The following is a 19,842-nucleotide window of genomic DNA, read 5'->3' on the forward strand; positions in this document are numbered from 1 at the left end:
TGCTGAAGGGTAGCGCTGAGAGCTTTAACCCGATTACTGCCTTTTCCTTTGCACACTCGTCTGTGTGTGTGTGTGTGTGTGTGTGTGTGTGTGTGTGTGTGTGTGTGTGTGTGTGTGTGTGTGTGTCAGGGGAGGTTAGGTGGTTGATCTGATTGATTGTGCGAGTGATGAAAACAGAGGAAAGCGTGATTGACGAGTCGTGTAACAGAAGGAGAAGCCCGCCGGCACCTTTGGGAGGGGGGGTTTTATCTGATCAGCCGCGGTGAAGCTTTGACACTGCAGATAATTTAATTTTCATGTTGAAAACGTTAAACAAAAAGTAAAGCGGCTTGTGAAACGTGCACGTCAAATAGAATCGTTGGAGGAAGTTAAAACATCAAAGAGAAGTTTCCGCCGGTCCCGTTTTTCATAAAGAAATTCAATTAGGGCCAAAATACAACAGATGAAGACACTTGTTGTGGTTATTGTCGTCTTTATGCGACCTGAAAGAGCTTACTAAGCAGCCAGCGCTCTGGGGGAAAGGCTTTTATGTGTTTCATTATTTATCTCAACCTTTGATAGACTCACTCTCTCTCGCCTGGAGATGGTTGACGATGTTGATATCCCGAGCTAATTACTTTAATTACCCCCCCTCCAGCCCCTACGACACACACACACAGACGCTGGCTCGGCTCGGGGCAGGGCGGGGCGGGGCTAGCTTCCTGTAACAAGTCTCTTAACGAGGATGGATGACTCACCCTGGATGGTCTGAGTCTTAATGGGAGAATGGAGAACGATGACAAGGCTCAGGATTTTAGCAAGTACTAACAAACTTATAGCCTGGCGCAACCACGGAAGATTTTTAGTGTCTAGTCACGTGTTTCAACCGCTACGCAATCAGATAGTCCTACAACCAATCAGAGCAGCAAATTATGTGACGTACGCTTCTCAGGAAAGACCAGAACCCGACAGAACCAAAGTAAGAGACGACAAATTTGGAAGGAACGAAGATGGAAAAAACAAATAACAGTGTCTGCTTTGTAAAAATGAAGCACTGCCATCGTGGGGCGCGCTTCCATTACCTCCATACGTACATTGTCGTACAATTCATTTCATTCTCACGGCACAACTTTATTAGACACCTGCGCCCGTCTGCTCTGGCCAATCAGAACCCGCGCCGGTCCCTTCAGCCTGTCGCTGATGTTATCTGAGAACAGAAGAAGCCGTTTGCCCGAACGGCAAACAGCACAGAGTCATTATTTCTGGTAATAACACGCTGCAGCCCTGTCTGCAGCAAAACACCTCGCAGCGCCGATGGAGGAAATGGATTCGGAGCATAGCGATAGCGGCGGAAGGAAAAGGAGATTGATGACAAGTGAGGAAGAGAAACACGAAGCTATACAACATTTTATTGGCGTTGTATAAACAGCACAGTTAGTTAAAGGAGGATAATGGCTGGAGAAAGACTCTGGCAGGCAGGGATGGAAAGAATCAGAAAGCTGGCTCTAATTAGTCTAATAATTCAGTTTTTCTTTATTCTTTAACATAATTTGCAAGAGTTCCACCTTCAGTGCAAAAACATCATGCGTGAAAAAACATTCCAGGAGTAAAAGATTAACAACATTAATGAACCATGTTAAACTTTTAAATTACATCGTCATTATTAAAAGGGCATCCAAGTGTAAAAGCTTGTGATGCACCAAGCCAACGGTCGGCTGTTTGCCTGCACTCGTATTTTAATCTTCATTTCATCTGAACATTCAAAGACACAGTCGTCTAGAACAAACAAACTCCTCATCAGCCTGGACGTCACCCCTGATTCTGATGAGTCGTAAATATTTAATGTATTTTCTTTGGAGTTCATGTTGAGTTCTGAAGCGTTCTGACCTCTAAACTCACCAGTAGGAGGTTTTTAAGGAGGCAGTTGCCTTCAATCTGTTCACCTGTCCTTCACCTGCACACACACACCCACACACACCCACTTCCCTTCGTCTGTCAGAGGAAGACTGATGTCACTGGGCGGCGTGCAGGGCACACGGTGCATCTGGGTGTGGTGCAGGATAATTATCTTCTTCTCAAAGCCTCATCTGGTCTCCATCTGCTGGACTCAGACATGTTTAACTTTAACCACAGAGCAAACAGAAAGAAGAAGGAGGTCTTTATTATCCTGCACAAACTGCAGCATTTATTAGAGGGCGGCTTAGCATGCAGTTGTTACTCTATCTTAACCTATGAAAGCTCAGCAGCTGCACGGACTTTTTATAGCTGGCCACAGAGAAGTTCTACTGGAAAAAGTTTGGACACCCAGGACTCCACGGCTCTAGTTCTGGTGGGAAGGGAGAGTGTTATTAACTCCATCACACAGATCTCTGTGAACATGGCCTGCGAGCTGCCGCTCCTCGGTGATGCTAGTCACGTCAGTTAGACGCGCAGTTAACGGCGCTAATGCCCCCCTGCGGTGCTTGTCACTCTCCACTCAAGACATTGCACATCCAAATAGCTCTTGGCGGGCGTTCCAAGTGGAAATAGGACGGTGTCAAAGCTCCGCTCTGATGGAGGCTTGTTGGTAGCACCCGGTGGATGATGATGAGGAGGACGTGAAGATATTCTCAGTTCGCTGCAGTTTCAACAGAGGAATAATTATACTTTATGCTACAGACAAGATTTATTAACCAAAACTCTAGAAATGCTTAGTTAATATCCATTGTGACTAATCTGTAATACCAACGGTAGTCACATGTACCAGGTTCATTCATTCATTCATTCATTCATTATCTCTAAACGCTTAATTGAGGAGAGTTGAGCTCTGTACCACATTTTCGAGTTCCTCCTAGCTTCCTAGCCCCTTAGCTAATAGTAGCTCTTCCATGTTTCCTAGCCTCCCAGCTAATAGTAGCTCGTCTTTGCTTCCTAGCCTCTACGCTAATGGTGGCCCTTCCTAGCCTCCCAGTCTTGTAGCTAATAGTAGCCATTTTGAGCTTCCTAGCCATCCAACTAATAGTAGCTTGTCCTAGTTTTCTAGCCTCCCAGCTAATTAGCTCTTTGTAGCTTCCCAGCCCCTTAACCAATGGTAGCTTTTCCTACCCCCTCAGCTAATGGTAGCAGTTATAGCTTCCCAGTCTCTTGGTCAATAGTAGCTCTTCCTAGCTTTGCAGCCTCCCAGCTAATAGCAGCTCTTCCTAGCTTCCTAGCCCCTCAGCTAATAGCAGCTCTTCCTAGCTTCCTAGCCACTCAGCTAATAGTAGTTCTACTTCGCTTCCTAGCCTCTTAACCAATAGTAGCTTTTCCTACCCTCTCAGCTAATGGTAGCAGTTGTAGCTTCCCAGTCTCTTAGTCAATAGTAGCTCTTCCTAGCTTCGCAGCCTCCTAGCTAAGAGCAGCTGTTCCTAGCTTCCTAGCCACTCAGCTAATAGTAGTTCTACTTTGCTTCCTAGCCTCCCAGCTAATGGTAGCACTTCCTAGCTTCGCAGGTAATACTGGCTCTTCCTAGCCTCCTAGTCTTGTCGCTAATAGTAGCCATTTCTAGATTCCTACCCTCACAGCTAATAGTAGCTCAATAAATGTGCTGTAACTTGTTAATTTTTAAACCTCATAGTTACTGCTGGCAGATTAGGCACAGTCAGCTCTCTCTCTCTCTCTCTCTAATCTCTATTATGATGATAAGACTGAATGTTAATGTAACAAACGTGACGTGAGTAAGAGCTCCGTGTTGTTCCACGTTGCATCTAACTGTTATTTATTGGCCTTGTTCCAGTTACCTTCAGATAATATTACAGCTAGTTCAGTAATAATTTGCTTTTGGTTTAGTAGAACCAATGTGGCACACTTTCATACCATTTCAGATGAGCTCAGTCTCGTTTACTACCGCTCTTGTTTGTGGGTGTTTAGCTGATAACACCACATTCCTGACGACACTTGAAGGCAGCGTTTGTTCCTGCGTTTTGTTCTGTCAAACCCTTTAAGCCCCGAAGCGATGATGACACGTCTCCTGGCGTGACATGCTCCCTCGTACTTCGCGCCGGCTCCAGATAGCTGGAGCAAACTCTGCCCACTGAATGACTCAAGGCTAATTACTAGAAAGACTGGTCCTTGTTTGTGCAGAAAGCACCTGAGGAGAGAGACGACTGCTGCGTTTTATTGTCGTCGCACAGGTCGGGCAGGTTTATTGGCCTGCTGCGCTTCCTTCCACTTCAAGGGCTTTTCCGCCCCGAGCACGCTGTGATTTTGAATTTGAACCGAGATTAGGGATTAAGATTAGTCCGGATTTCATAAGAGGCGACATGCTGTTTGCATTAATGAAACTGTCAGAGCCACTTCTAAGGTCTCCCACAGAAAGGAAGTGAGGGCGTCTCCAGTGTGCCATTAACACTGCAACACGGCTTTATGAAAGCGTTCTCTCTAAAGTGGCGAAATCCTCATCAAGTCTGTGATATTTACTCCCAGAACACTTCATGTTGTGGCTGCTACGCTGCCTTCTTTTCAACCCACAATTCAATTTTGTTTTGTCGGGCGCTTTATTGACACAGAGGCCTCCACCAAAGCAGAGGCCGGCAAAATGTAAGGCGTTCACTGCAGAGCGCGATCCGTCAAATAAGAATTGATTAGCTCTCCTCGGAGTGTTCGCTTCCCATTCTTCTTTAAAACTGCATGACCCCCGCTTCGTGCGTTAGCGGCCGCCAATGGCAGAAATTTCTAAACAAAGCTTTACTTCCAAGGCTTCCTGCTCTTCGTTTGTTTTCGGATGTTTACTACAAAACTGTGACCGCTTCTGTTATTTCCTTGATATTTGGAAAAGAATGAAAGGTTGCTTTGATAGCGGGGGAATATGCTCAGGAAAATCTCGCTTTGAAGTCCAGTTAGCAGCTGTGTTCATGCATTCAGGTGTATTATCTGAGCTTCCTGGCAGATTGGGTTTAGATGGCCAATTTTCGGAGCCTTTTCAAAAGTCATTTTTGATTATCTGGATACGAAAGATCATCCAGTATCGATTCATTAAAGCCTTGAAGTTTGACGTCAGCACAGCAGCATGAAATTACAGAACGTGGAAGCACACAAATACACCATGGACTGTAGAAAAAGTGGACGCCATGACAACTCCCAAAAGTGAAGCCAAAGCATGTGGTTGCAGTGTAAGTCATAAGCTCCGCCCTCTTTATGTTGATGGAACTAGGGCCTAAAACACTAAAACACTAAAGTACACGTCAAATACAGTGTAAATTGTTTTGTTCAAGTGAGTTTTATTTTAGTTTTCATCTTTAATGAAACAGTTCTGCACCTAAATCACAACCTTGCCACATTTAAAAGGAAACTCTTTCAGACTGGAGGTAAAACTGAACTCTGAGTGAGCGAAGGTCATTTCCTCCAACTCTTTTTCAACTCTTTTTCAACTCCTCGCTCGTTTCATTTCAAGTCTTTCCAGTCCGCGTTCCCTGACGATTGAAGGTCTGTAACTGTTGTGCAATGCGTGTCGTGATGCCAGTTGTGTGCTGGAATGCGGTTCTCTTTCACCCTCCATCCCTCCATTCCCTGCGTTTTCCTGTCCCTTCCTGCGGCGGTGAATGATGCTCGGATGTCATGACTGTGGCGACAGAAATGTGTGTTGGAGGAGGAGGAGGGTGCAGGGTTACAGGAAGGAAGAGTTGTTGGAATATGATTACATCTCTCAGTAAACAGGGCAGCGGGAGGAAATGGATCCACAGACCCGGTCCTCGGGGCATTGGCTGCACATGCTGAAGCCACCAGAGAGAAAGATTAAATGAGTAATATGATGTTAACTGAGACGCATACTCTGGTCGATCACAACCTGAGCTTTGTATACATAGACATGTGTTAAGTTCAGATGGTATAATCCGGTTGGATGTTCGCGAAACAGTCAAATACCGTCGCAAACCACCTCTTTTTCATACCACAAGCTCCTTCTCGGAAAATCTTGCTGATAAACGATTCACTTTGCTTAGAAGGAAGAGATTTGCCTCGACTGCTTCATTTTGTTCGTCCAAAAACTCAAAAATACTGAATTTATTATCATAAAAACACAAGAAGCTGTAATCTGTAAAGCTTTTGCATGCAGTTGTCGATGAGCATCTCAGATCTTTTGGTGGTGTTGGCAGTCCTGGTTGATGCGGTAGTAAAATGGTCAATGGTTGTTTGGGCAATGGCTTCTCTAGTTGCTCAACCCTTTGGTAGTAGCAGGGCTTCAGTGGAGGATTAGTAAGACGTGGAAGAACAGTTCTGGTACCTTTTAGGCTGCTAATGCCGCCACTGGCAGCTGAAAAGGAGAGGGACCCTCTTCAGAGTGAGGCCTTGTCAACTTTGGCCCAGTTAACACTTCCATCTGGTTATCTCACTGCTGCTGAGGGGATTTTTTATACAGCTCAAATCAGACCTCTGGATTTGTGAATAGTTGGTGTGGCCTTCATTTGTCCTTTATTCCTGATGTTCTTTACAAACGATTTGACTCATAGGTACGGATCTTAAGATACAAAGAGCTGTGACAGTTGCTGCAGCTGTATTTTAAATATTCAACCTGTTGGACTGCTTTATAAATAAATACATATTGCTAAGCCATAATGAGTACTAACTTTTTCCAGAAGATGATAAAGCAAAGATTTATGACAGATGCTTCTCTGTGCTGACTCCAGTTGTCAAACATTTGGAGAAGGCAGAGGAACCTTTTTTTCCAACAAGATGATGGCACCAGAAACTGTTGATACCAACACACACTCTCTTTGGCTTTATCCTTCACAGACACGCACACAGATATGATGTTGCCTCGCCACAAGCTCTCCGTGGCCTCCCTGCCTTTAGTTGCCATGGTGAGCCGAGCAGCGCTTCTGTTTTTCATCGGCGGCCCTCCCGCTCAGAAAGTTTAGCCCCGTCAATAGTTAATGTCTAGACGTCAGACAGATGGGATCTTGTTTGCGACGAAGAAAGCTTTGCTGTGTGTTAAAAATATGTGTCTGCTCTTTGGGGACAGGATGTGAAATCACCCAGATTTCACTCGTATGCCACTCTGTCCACTTTGTTGTTGTCCTCATTCCTGCCGTCCAGTTGGATTGGATTGATGGTCAGGACACACTTTAGTTTGAAAGGCCACAAGCTGCTCAGACCACCTCAGATGTGTTCACATTGGGGTCACCCGAGACGCATCTTAACACCGAGTTTGAACTTGTTATCTAGAGCTGTTGATCTCGGTTTTAAGTCGTGCTTCACTTCTACGCCTTATTTACAAATATAAATAAACGTCAATGGCTACGACTGGATCAAAATTCCTTTCCTTATTCACGTGTCTCATCGGTCGTAAAGTTAAAAAAGTGAAAACCATGCTGTAGATGTCAGCGTTAGCGGCTACATTAGCATTAGCAGTCGTAGCAGTGTGTCGTCCTCCCAAAAGCTTAGTTGAATTTACCAGATTAGCATGTTTTAGCTAACAGTTAGCAGGCGAAGACCTGCCAAAGCCATTTCTTGATGTATTTTCAACAAACCAGAAAGAAAACATTTAGGTTAGAAAATGCATTAACTATAAATAGAAGCTTAAGAGCTATAATTTTGTATTGTGGGTGAGCTAGCTGTACAGACTGAAGGCCACTGTATCTGAGGTCAAGTAGGGCATCTCCCACGCTAAGAACCATTCTGCTTTTCCTGTTCTCCAGCGAGTTTCTAAACGATACTACGAATGTGTTCCTCATTGCAAAAGCAGAAGCTCGTTGTCTTACTAATGTTTCACTTGCAGCGATGACACACACACACAGACTGTAATTACACAAACTATTTGGTTGAAAGGGCGTGCCAAGCTGACGCGAGTGTGTCCAAACAGTTCAGGGTGAATCTTTGCACCACTGAACGTCCGAAGGACGGAAACGCTACGAAACAGTCGCAATAATTACAAATCAGTTCAGAATGGGACAAAGCTGCTCATGATGCACGACTCTCAGAATGTCTTATCAGGCCTCAAGAAGCCACAGTTACAACCCTCCCACAATGAGCAGCCGTCTTACAGTAAAGAAGCCACACACACACACACACACACACACACACTCACTGAACCCCTCCACCCGGTGACAAACGCCTCGCCGCCTGTCGACCCGTGATAAACGACACACACCCTATCGACCAATGTCAAGCGGGATACACCTGATCGACTGCGTGATGTATGAACGTGTCCGCGCGTGAGTGACGGAGAAGGAGAGGCACGGCGAAGGGGGGGGGGGCTGGAGTGGAGCTGGAGTGGAGCATTGTGGGTAACGGCTGTAGACTCCCACGCCGTATCGCCGCCGTAGATCTTCTGCTGCCTGCTTTCATCAAACCGCCGCTCGCTGCCGCTTTGTTTATTCATGTGTGGGTCGTGTTGTTTACTCGGGCGACACACGTCTCAGTGCTGTGGTTTCTCTAGAGACACTAAACAATGTTTAATATGCACCAATCAGGCATAACATTATGACCACCTTCCTGATGTTGTGTAGCCTCCAAAACAGTTGTGACTCATCAGAGAATGGACATGGGCCTTCTGAGGGTGTCCTGTGGTGTCTGGCTACAGGATGTTGTTAGTGGGGGGGCCTTTGAGGGGAGGGGCCTCTGTGGATCATCCCACAGATACTTGATCAGTTTGGGATCTATGAGGTGGGGGTGCCTGGTCTGGTCTGGTCTAGGTGGGTGCTACAGGTCTAAGTAACATCCACACCAATGAATGACAGGTCCAGTTATAAGTTTCCCAGCAGAACACTGAACTGTTATGTCATGTCAGTGGTTTTAATGTTGTGGCTGATCGGTTTATGGCGCTCATATTTAGTTCACTTACTTTCTTTTCCTTCTAGTAAACAATCTTTGGGTAAAAGTTGGTGTGTGGCGCAAAATTGTAATAATAATAATAATAATAAAAATAAAAGCCTCTGAGGCAGATTTGTGGTTTTTGGGATTTCAGATTAAATCGTCTTGACCTCAAACCCTTTCACACACTTAATTCTGAGTTGAACTTTTATGGATATTTCGAGACAAATATTGACTTTGGACTGAAATCGGCTCCACGTGGGAATGAAACGCAACAGAAATGTCTCCTGAGCAGACTGGTGAAGAAAAGAACGAGCTGCACTCCTGTTGCATTCACAGAGTGGTGGCTGTAGTGGTGTTTCAATAATGACAAACAGATACTGGATCAAAGTGAAGTGTAAATTTAAAGCTGTAATGGTTGCAGGAGTGAAACTCAATCTTATGTGTGAGCCCACATGAGAATGCCACTTATGAGTTGTGTGACTGTTGTTTACAAACTGTGGTTTTTATTTTATGAGGCGGCACAAAGGCCGACAAACCACATAGGGGAAAAAAAAATGCTGGAAATTAAAATAAAAGCGGCATGGCTCAGAGTGGACGCAGCGACTGTGATTCGGTACAGATTATATTAAAATATCATGTTCAGACCGAGTGTCGTAAATAGAGCAGTACAGGTGCTGCTGGAAAATCTGACAGCACGAAGGACACCGATTGGTTCGAGGAAAAAAAAAATCTGCACACTTCAAACAGGAAATGACACGGGGAGGGCAAACAGGAAGCACAAGGCCGAGCTGTAGTGTTGTTCCAGCGTGTTTTCTTTCCCGTCCGTTCATGTTCCCTCGCTCGCCGTGGCACGACGCCAGGCCGAGAGAGGAAGGAGGGAGGAAAGGGAGTGAGAAAGTCGGGAGAGAGGAGGGCATTTTGGGGAATTCCCACCCCCCCCCGCTCCTCTTGTCACCCTTCTCCCCCTTCATCCACAAACATTACACTGTAGTGAACGGGTCTCAAGCTTTTCAAAAAGCTGACTCAAAATATATTCCATTGTCTCCAGGGAGCGTTTGGACCCGTGACCTCTGGGTTTGAGTCCAGATACATTTGTTTTTGAGGCTGTCTGTTATTGACACATAGTTCATGGTTATTTTTTTTTTTTTAACCCACCACTGTTGTCGACATGGAAAACGTTTAGCAATATTAAGTGACGCTCTCTGCTGCAGAAACATGTCTGCTGGAGGCGTACCTAGATGATTATTCAGAGCCGGGCTGCTTCCTCATTGAGTCATTATTTCAGATTAAAAGACAGATGAGGGAAGAAAATGTGTCACATTGAAGTGTTTGAGCTTGATCCTGCAGCTCTGCGTGTGCACTGACACTCTTAATCTTTAAAGTTTTGATTCATCCTCGCAGCTGAACCTCATTTCCTGCCGTTTCCAGTCGCCTGCCGAGCGCCGAATGCAGCCAGAGTTGGCGACCGGCTGGCGAGCGCAACAACGAGTTAGCTATAGCAGAGCCCGTCTACGGAGAGCCTTCCCACTCTCTATTAAGTCCCATTGTAACTAATTTTGGTTGCAGTTCCACCAGATTTCCACTGGGGGCGATCGCCATGAGTGCAACATGAATGGGACTCTATGGAGCTAAACGGCTAAATGTGTCTCTTTCACCCGATTGTCGTTGAGAAATCTCAGATTTGATTGTAGGTTTTGCAAGTTCAACATGGGTTATAGGTCAAAAGTTGAATGAACGAGAACTTATGTCCTTTCGTTTTCTTACAGGTTGAGTTGTTGTTGCCCATAACACGCTAGCATTGTGCTAATGAACGCTGATTGGTCAGTGAATGACTGATTACGACCAGATCCCGCTTGACGGCATCGTGGCATCCGAAGCGGGACCAGAATGTTAAGACGGACTTTTTCGCCCAAGTTTTATTTTTTTCGGCCCGGTCTTTTAAAACAACGAAACAGAAACTCTTCTAGCACGATTATTTACCCGTGTCAGCTGTGTTGTCCATGCCTCGAGAGAAAAGAAAGTGCAGAGCGCGAAAGCACCAAAGCAGTGACTGAAGGATTGCCGTAAAGCAGTATCTGGTCGTACGATGTGTATGACGTCATTGACATTTTAAAATACTTTTTAAAGCAAAATAAGTGACTCTAAAAAATCTAACACCCAGCAATGTGTAATTTCTTTGCATCTCCTTTCAAATTCAATATTCAAATTACTGCACAAAAAATTATATCCTGAGAAAAGTGGATTTTGAGGGGTACTGCTCCATAGACCGCCATTCATTCTGCACTCGTCCTGAGAGCGCCCTCATATGGAATCAGAGTGGAACTGCAACAGTTCAGAACCCGGAAGTTCAGTGAGAGTGGAACTTCTCCCCATATTAGACGTTCTCTGGCTATAGTTTAAGTACGAGCTCATTCACAAGCCGACGCGCGGCGTGATTAGTTGGTCGTCTTCATTACTGCGTCTCGTTGGCATTCAGCAGCAGGAGTTCTGTGACGCAGTGAAGCGCAGCGGGGGGGGGCATTAATCAATGTGCCCAGCAATCAGCACCCAGCTTAATCCAATCCTTCCGTCCGACAGAATGCTGCCATTAGGACGACAGATGCGTATGTGTGTCCACACCGGCGTGACGTGATTGGCTTGGGTGGCAGCCGACCCAAAACAAACCTCTTTGGGGGGGGGGGGGGGGAGAGGAAGCAGATAGTGGTGCGGTTATAGTAGAGACGCACCTTGCTTGTTGTTGTACAAGTCTGTCAGAGACCTCATTCTGATTGGACGAGAGAGAGAACAGAAAGAAATATGAAATCTGGCTCTTCCTAGCTCCCTAGCCTACCAGCTAATAGTAGCTCTACCTAGCTTCTTAGCCTCAGAGCTAACAGTTGCTCTTCCTAGCTTCGTAGCCTCAGAGCTAATAGTTGCTTATCCTAGCTTCTTAGCCTCCCAGCTAATGGTAGCTCTTCCTAGCTTCTTAGCCTCAGAGCTAATAGTTGCTCTTCCTAGCTTCTTAGCCAACCAGCTAATAGTACCTCTACCTAGCTTCTTAGCCTCCCAGCTAATGGTAGCTCTTCCTAGCCTCCCAGCTAATGGTAGCTCTTCCTAGCTTCTTAGCCTCAGAGCTAATAGTTGCTCTTCCTAGCTTCTTAACCTCCCAGCTAATGGTAGCTCTTCCTAGCTTCTTAGCCTCAGAGCTAACAGTTGCTCTTCCTAGCTTCGTAGCCTCAGAGCTAATAGTTGCTTATCCTAGCTTCTTAGCCTCCCAGCTAATGGTAGCTCTTCCTAGCTTCTTAGCCTCAGAGCTAATAGTTGCTCTTCCTAGCTTCTTAGCCAACCAGCTAATAGTACCTCTACCTAGCTTCTTAGCCTCCCAGCTAATGGTAGCTCTTCCTAGCCTCCCAGCTAATGGTAGCTCTTCCTAGCTTCTTAGCCTCAGAGCTAATAGTTGCTCTTCCTAGCTTCTTAGCCTTCCAGCATATGCTACTTCCTCCTAGCTTCTTAGCCTTCCAGCTAATAGTAGCTCTTCCTAGCCTCCCAGCTAATAGTACCTCTACCTAGCTTCTTAGCCTCCCAGCTAATAGTAGCTCTTCCTAGCCTCCCAGCTAATGGTAGCTCTTCCTGGCTTCTTAGCCTCAGAGCTAATAGTTGCTCTTCCTAGCTTCTTAGCCTTCCAGCATATGCTAGTTCTTCCTGGCTTCTTAGCCTCTCAGCTAATGGTACCTCTTCCTAGCCTTTCCTAGCTTATACTAGCTCTTACTAGCTTCCTAGCCTCCCAGCTAATGGTAGCTCTTCCTAGCTTCTTAGCCTCAGAGCTAATAGTTGCTCTTCCTAGCTTCTTAGCCTTCCAGCATATGCTAGTTCTTCCTGGCTTCTTAGCCTCTCAGCTAATGGTACCTCTTCCTAGCCTTTCCTAGCTTATACTAGCTCTTACTAGCTTCCTAGCCTCCCAGCTAATGGTAGCTCTTCCTAGCTTCTTAGCCTCAGAGCTAATAGTTGCTCTTCCTAGCTTCTTAGCCTTCCAGCATATGCTAGTTCTTCCTAGCTTCCTAGCCTCCCAGCTAACAATAGCTCTTCCTAGCTTCCTAGCCTCCCAGCTAACCATAGCTCTTCCTAGCTTCCTAGCCTCCCAGCATATGCTAGTTCTTCCTAGCTTCCTAGCCTCCCAGCTAACCATAGCTCTTCCTAGCTTCCTAGCCTCCCAGCTAACCATAGCTCTTCCTAGCTTCATAGCCTCTCTGCTAATATCAGCTCTTCCTGTTTCCCCTTTTGAATTACGAATACAACTCAGTGCCACCTGCTGGTAGGAAGAGTTATTTCCTCTCACTCAGGTGCAGATTGCATGTACCAGTTGGATGTTGGCTGTAGTCTCACACCCCCACAGTCCTTGTGCTTTGTTGCCGGTAGCCATCTGATGTCTGTTTCTCTTCCTCTCTGGTCTGAGTGGTGGGCCAAGATGTCTGTGAAGCTTCTCAGTCATCCGGGTCATGGTATATCCAGAAGCTGAAACAATAGCCACAGGACTTGAAGGGTTTCTTGAAGACGTTTCATCCAGAGGTCTTTAACCATAGTAGTAACTCTGTAGGTGATAAAGGCTCTATCTTGGTATGTGTCATTTTATTTTGGGATACAGATGAAGTTTAAACCACTGATTAACAAAAATAACAAGATAATGTCCTGCAATTTTTACAAATCAGAAAAAAAAAGATTTTTGTCGTAAGAAAGAAAAGTGATTCTATCCCTGTCATTCAACATTTCTAATTGGCCAATTAGTCTTTTCCTCGTCAAGGACAAGAAAATGTTTAAAGACTTGATAGCCCCACAAAGATTCCTCTATTGGTTTCCGTATCGATCTTACCACCAGCCTGTTTCAAATCATCCCTGATCTCCATAGTTGTCGCTGCTTCGTTTTTTTTTTTCAACCTCCGTGCAGCGTCTCTTTGTTTCCGACGTCCAAGATCGACGAGCCAATCCTGGCATCGACAGGGTGTCGGTCGCCAGTTTGAGTGAAGACGGCTGCCACCAGGCCGAGCTCTTATCAGACCTGTAGATTAAAGAGGGGATGTTTCAGCCACTGGTCCAGACTTACAGTATCTGTAGGTGTTAAGCCAGACTAGAGGAAGGCCTATTGATTCTGTGCCCCCCGTATGACTGCACCTATGGGTGCTGTTTGAAGTCCTCCGTCAATACCTTCCTGCTAGAATCCATATCTCTGCAGGTGCTCCATCCCTCCGGGCGCTCACCTGAGTTAATCTTTATTTCACATACGTTACTCCTTTGATAATCCGTCTAGAAAAGCAGAATGTGAAGCAACTTTTCAAAGATTGCATATTGATTCTTGAAAGGTGAGGATAAAGTCGAAGGTAATTCCAAAATCCAGTAGCGCACAGTAAACAAACGGTGTACGTGAACTGGAGCTGCTGAATTGGATTGCGGAGCTTACTTCTAACAAGGTGTTTCTTTTTATTTTAATCTATCCACGTATAGCTGAGATTTGTAGAAGCGCGCACACACACACACGATCATGGCTCACATATAAGTTTGTTCTTTATCCCCCCGTGATGCCTGAACAGAACAAAATAAAAGGAAACACGTGTTCTTGTAATTACCAGAGCTGCTGTTGCTCAGTCAGTTGGATCGACTTAATTCTTTCACATCAGAGCCGACGATAAATGAACGAACGGAAGCTGTGGATTCTACAAAATGAATAAACGAACTGCTGGGAAGTGATAGAGATGTTTGGAGGCAGTAGCCTGCGACGATCGCATCCCTTCTCTCTCAGCCCATTACTTCCTGTCAGTTTCCACCAATAACCATCAAATAGAGGGCATTAATTAAAAAAAAAGCCAGAAATATTGTAATTGTTTTGCGTGAAATGCGTCATCATGTCTCCAATTAGGGAGGAAAGCTTCTGATGAAAGGCTCGATGCTGAAAATGACCGAAAAAGCCTCAACCTGATCATCATCATTGTGGGGATTTATTAAAGTGCTCACTTGAAATTAAAACAGCCCACACGATGACATATATATACACAGATCAGGCCGTAACATTATGACCACCCTCCTAATATTGTGTAGGTCTCCAAAACATGATGTGACTCATCAGAGAATGGACACGGGCCTTCTGAGGGTGTCCTGTGGTGTCTGGCAACCGAAAGTTCATGTTTTTTGTGTTGCACCAGAGCGACCTACACAATATTAGGAAGGTGGTCGTAATGTTGTGCCTGATCTTAAAGCGCAACCTCCGGCAGGAAACCTAAAACACGTGGTTGAATTGGTGTGATGTGTAATGTTTAGTGAGACTGATCTGTCAGAAGCAGGTGTTTGCAGATGAAAGGAGGTCACGATTGTGTTTGCAAAAAAAAAGGACACACTTATGGCTTCACGTGGCGGGGTCACAGCCTAGCAACGGCGGGTCTGAGGCATAGCAACAGCAGCCGCAGAGTCAGTCCAGCTATGCGGTAATTGGACTTTCTGGAGGATCGGCACACTAACAAATACCGGCACACTTCATCACAAGGACACGCGGCGCACTGCTTTGTGTGCGACGGCGTGCATGAGCGAGCGCATGTGTTGCCATTAGAGGAAAGGGATTGTGTGTGTGTTTGTGAGGGGGAGAAAGTGTGCCATTCATTTGAACAGAGTGTTTTATAGCGACTCCATTAGTGTAACAAATGGACCTGGTTGCTGGTGTTGCGGTTATTCTGCCTCTCATGTCTGCATGCCGCTCTGTCCTTGGGTCGGTGCAATATGCATGAGACCTCGTATCGGCCCATTCAACGTGGCTCTGAGCACCAACGCCGTGGTATGGTCATGTACCTTGAAGGTGTGTGAAGTGTCGCTGCTCAAGGTCACATCTGGGCCACTCATCTTCTCATATAGACGTGGAAGAACATTACTCATCAACCGGGCTGATGGGAAATGTTATCGTTTCCCTGTGGATATCAAATTCCATTTTCACCGTTGAATTTCTTTTATTTTTTTTTATAAATCAGAATAACCTAAAAATTAAAATATATATATATATACTTTGTTCAGTATTTTGTTTTGCATATATTTTTATAAATTTGCTTTAATATTTTATTTTTATTCTTTATTTCCTTGTTTCTTAATATGATAATTTATTTGCACTTCCTTTTTATATACAATATTTTAATATATAATTGTTTTATAATTTTTTTTTATTTTATACATTCTTTTTTTTCTACTTTTTCCTTAATTTCTGCATTTATTTGTTATTATTAAATTTATTGACTTAATTATTTATTTCTCCACTTATTTTTAAATTATTTTTATTTGTTTTTATTTTTTTGTTTTTATTTTTTTAATTTCTGCACACATTTTCGATAATTGTTTTTATTATTTTAATCCATTGAGCTTAAATTTTATTTATAGCATATTTCATTAGATTCATTTCCGATTTGTCATTTCACCCTTGATCCTAACCCTGCTCCCCAGCTTCCTTTCTATACTCAGTACATATATTGTATTACAAAGCTATAATCTTGTCAGAATTCAGTAACACTGTCTGGATATCACGTTAAATGAAAGGTCAACATAAGTGTAACACGCGTGGAAAACTGGAACTGGCATAAACATAACCTAAACGAAATAAATGAGATCACGAGGGATGCTTCACCCAAACGGGAAGCTTAAATGGATTTATTACGGCGAGATGATACAGTTAGAGCGAGAACCAGGGAGGATGTGCAGTATGTGGACAGATTAGAGACAGAATAATGGACAGACGAGTAGAGCGAGGAAGAGAAGGAATGATGTACTCGCAGCTAACGAGAGAGCTGGAGCGTTACCAAATATTATTATCTGCACTAGAAACACTGGACATAATCTCATTAAAGAAGAAGGGCTCTCAGAGGAAATAAAAAAAACATCTCTTATCAGCCATCTTTCTATGCTTGAGCCCTGAAAGTATGGATTTCTGTAAAAGGATTTGTCAGTAAGGGAAGGATATCGAATTATGTGTCATTTATAAGTAATGTTATCAGTGTTGGTGCCTTACAGATGGATTTTTAGGGATGAATCCGATGCTGATTGATCACCACTGGAGTTTTGTTATGTTACAGTGAAATAAACACGTGTGACCTGACACATCTCAGGTCTGTTTATAAACCACAATCAGGTAATTACGAACCTCATACGGGTCAAAAAGACGCAACGTTTTAGGAAAAGATAAAAGGCCCGACAAATGATCCCTGTGGAACGCTGTGTGAGGAAAATGACAAACTGACGATTTCTGTCTCTGTCAGGTGAAATCTTTCTGTCAAAGTTAATGTAGTGTGGAGAGGGTAGCTGGTACCTTGTGTTCTCTACTCCAGAAATGTTCCGGTCATCCAACTGCTGCCATAAACTCCCTAACCCTCTCTGGAAGATGTTTCTCCTTGACGCTGTCTCCAGGAAACTTTTCTTTTAAACAAAAAAACGCCGGGATCGCCGTCTGCACCAATCTCCCGGTACCGATCAGGACATCCCTAACGGACATAGACGCAACATATGAACTACTTCCTGTCATAAAGGCAGAGCTAGGAGCTAAATCTTTAACGCCAAATACATAGAAAAAGAAGGACGGTGGTGTCCAAATGTCCCTTGATGAGGTTGTAATTTTGTCTGCACGAATAGCTCATAAAATATTCTCTTCTTACAGTATATCATCCCTTGAAATTCACTGGTAATCTGCTAAAAAGCTTTTTAAAAATATCCTCATTACGATGACAGACAAGCTGGGGGAGGGAAGACAAAGACAAAGACGGGGCGGGGGGGACAATGACAGTTTGAAAATAATGAGAGGGTGTAACCTCCGGATGAAAGTGTTGCTGCTGGGTACAAATCATCACTCCACATACACAGCACGTAGAAATACTGTACATCTCTGTCCTTTACATTCTGCTCATGTTTCACAGCTTCACTGTAGATGTACATGAGGAAAAAAGGGGGGAGGGGGGGGGGGACAGAAACAGAGAGCGACACAATGAGAATGGGGAACGATGGAGAGGAGGGAGGAGTGCAGGGAAGCAGCAGGAGGAGAGAGAGAGAGAGAGAGAGAACGGGAGGGAAGGGAGATGCTGTGGGTCGAGCGAGTGGAAGCGCTCGTTTAATTTGAATTTAAAGGATGTGAAGAGTCGGCCGGCCGGCGTTGGTGGGACCTGAGGGGAGGAGAGGGTGAGAATAAAAGGGAGACGACGGACGTGAAGAAAAGAGACCGAGTTTGAAAATGAGATGAGAGAGTTGGGCAGTCGAGAGGCGTCACCGCCGGTCAGCTGTGCAGCTACTGATCCACGGCAGCCAGGTGGTCGTCTGCCGGAGCCCGGGAGGAGACACGAGGGGGTGTTGGGGGGGTGGGGGGGGGGATCTGAAAGAAGAGGATCGCTCTGTTCTGCTTTTCTTGATGCCAACCTGTGAAATGAGAGTGTGTGTGAGAGCACTCCAGCTGAGCGACACAACGCACTCATCACACGCCAGATGAAAACCAAATTCAGTTTGCAGAGTCTGTGCCGCCGGCAAACATCCACCGCTACTTTCAGGAGCTGGCAGGAGTAGAGTTGGGATTTATAGGCGGTTTCATGTGGACCTGAGACGGTATTCAAAGCAGGTTTGAGCTTCAGATAGTGTGTGTGTGTTTTCTGCTGCTGTACATCAGAATACTGCGAAAGAGTATCTGAGGACATTTGAGTACTCAAGAGTTTTCTAAGCATGCCTTGAAATCTGGAGAAAGAACAAGGCTGTTTTTTCCGAGCACCAGATCCTGGGACAGGAACGTATTTTTTATTTTTTATTATTTTTTTGCATCCCTGAGGGGTTCTGAAAGATCCCAAGGAGCTGGGAGTCATGATGTGGATACGGAGATGAGGAGGGATGAGGTTCTGGTGGGTGAGAGGGCAAGAATGGGCTGCCACTGCCCTGTGGCACCTCCGACTGCCTCCACCTCCACCTCCGCCGCCGCCGCCTCCACCTCCACCTCCCCGTGAGCATGCAGGTCCTACAGATTGTCAAGGAGCTGGTGTCGCCGTCCAGACGCAGGGCAGCGGCCAGATTCGGAGGTGTGTGTGTGTGTGTGTGTGTGTGTGTGTGCACAGTGAATTGTTTTTGTTTTGCTCATGTAACGACACATGAAGTCGCTAGCGTTAGACAAATATACAGGACAGAGTGTTATTCAAACTGATTATTGGCTAGTTATGTTTTATCTGCGGATGTCCTGATCGGTATCGCAGTCCAGCCAGGCATTTTTAAAATGATCGGAATGAATCTGTTTTGGTATCAGCCTAGCCTGATCTTTTGTGGTTATTTATCTTAGGTGTGCCATAAACCAAAACCACGTCATTGTAGCTTCAAAACCGCTTCGTCCTCTTCTGTTTCAACGGCGGTTGTTACAAAAAATGTAAGAAAAAGTAAAGAGACTTCACCGAAACAACAAACACTGAACGCTGCGTTTAAAAGAAAAGAAAAGTTTCCTGGAGACAGCGTCAAGGAGAAACATCTTCCAGAGAGGGTTAGGGAGTTTATGGCAGCGTTGGATGACCAGAACATTTCTGGAGTAGAGAACACAAGGTACCAGCTACCCTCTCCACACTACATTAACTTTGACTGAAAGATTTATTGGACTGAATCCAGTCGACTGTAGGAGAAGACAAGGAAGACAAGGAAAGACTTTAGGAAGCTACAGGGGAAGAACTTTAGGACATTTAAGATCGGCTCTAGACTAGAATCGTCTGATACTGGATGTTAAAAGATCGTTATCTGATTGGGGTTCATAAAAACTTGATCAGGACACCTCTAGTTGTCTCTGATGTGATGAAGCCGTTTCATTATTTGTGATTGTCTGCCTGAACGCTGCCTCGACGTCCTGTCAGAAGCTATTAAACCACCTGAGACAGCTTCATTAGTAGGCAGGCAGGTTTTTATTTGTCGTTTCATGTTGGTGTCTCCATCTTGAGCGTTTTCCTCACTAGGCTCATAAATATTTATCAGTCAGATCAGCAGTTGTGTCCTTAAAAGGTTTCACAGGTACAAAGTCTCGTCCATTTTCTTCTCGAGACAATAACCCTTTACGAAAGAAACTTGAGGCGTTATGGGAACAGGAGCATGCTTTAT

The sequence above is a fragment of the Chelon labrosus genome (genome assembly GCF_963514085.1).
Source record: "Chelon labrosus genome assembly, chromosome: 23".
NCBI lineage: Eukaryota > Metazoa > Chordata > Actinopteri > Mugiliformes > Mugilidae > Chelon > Chelon labrosus.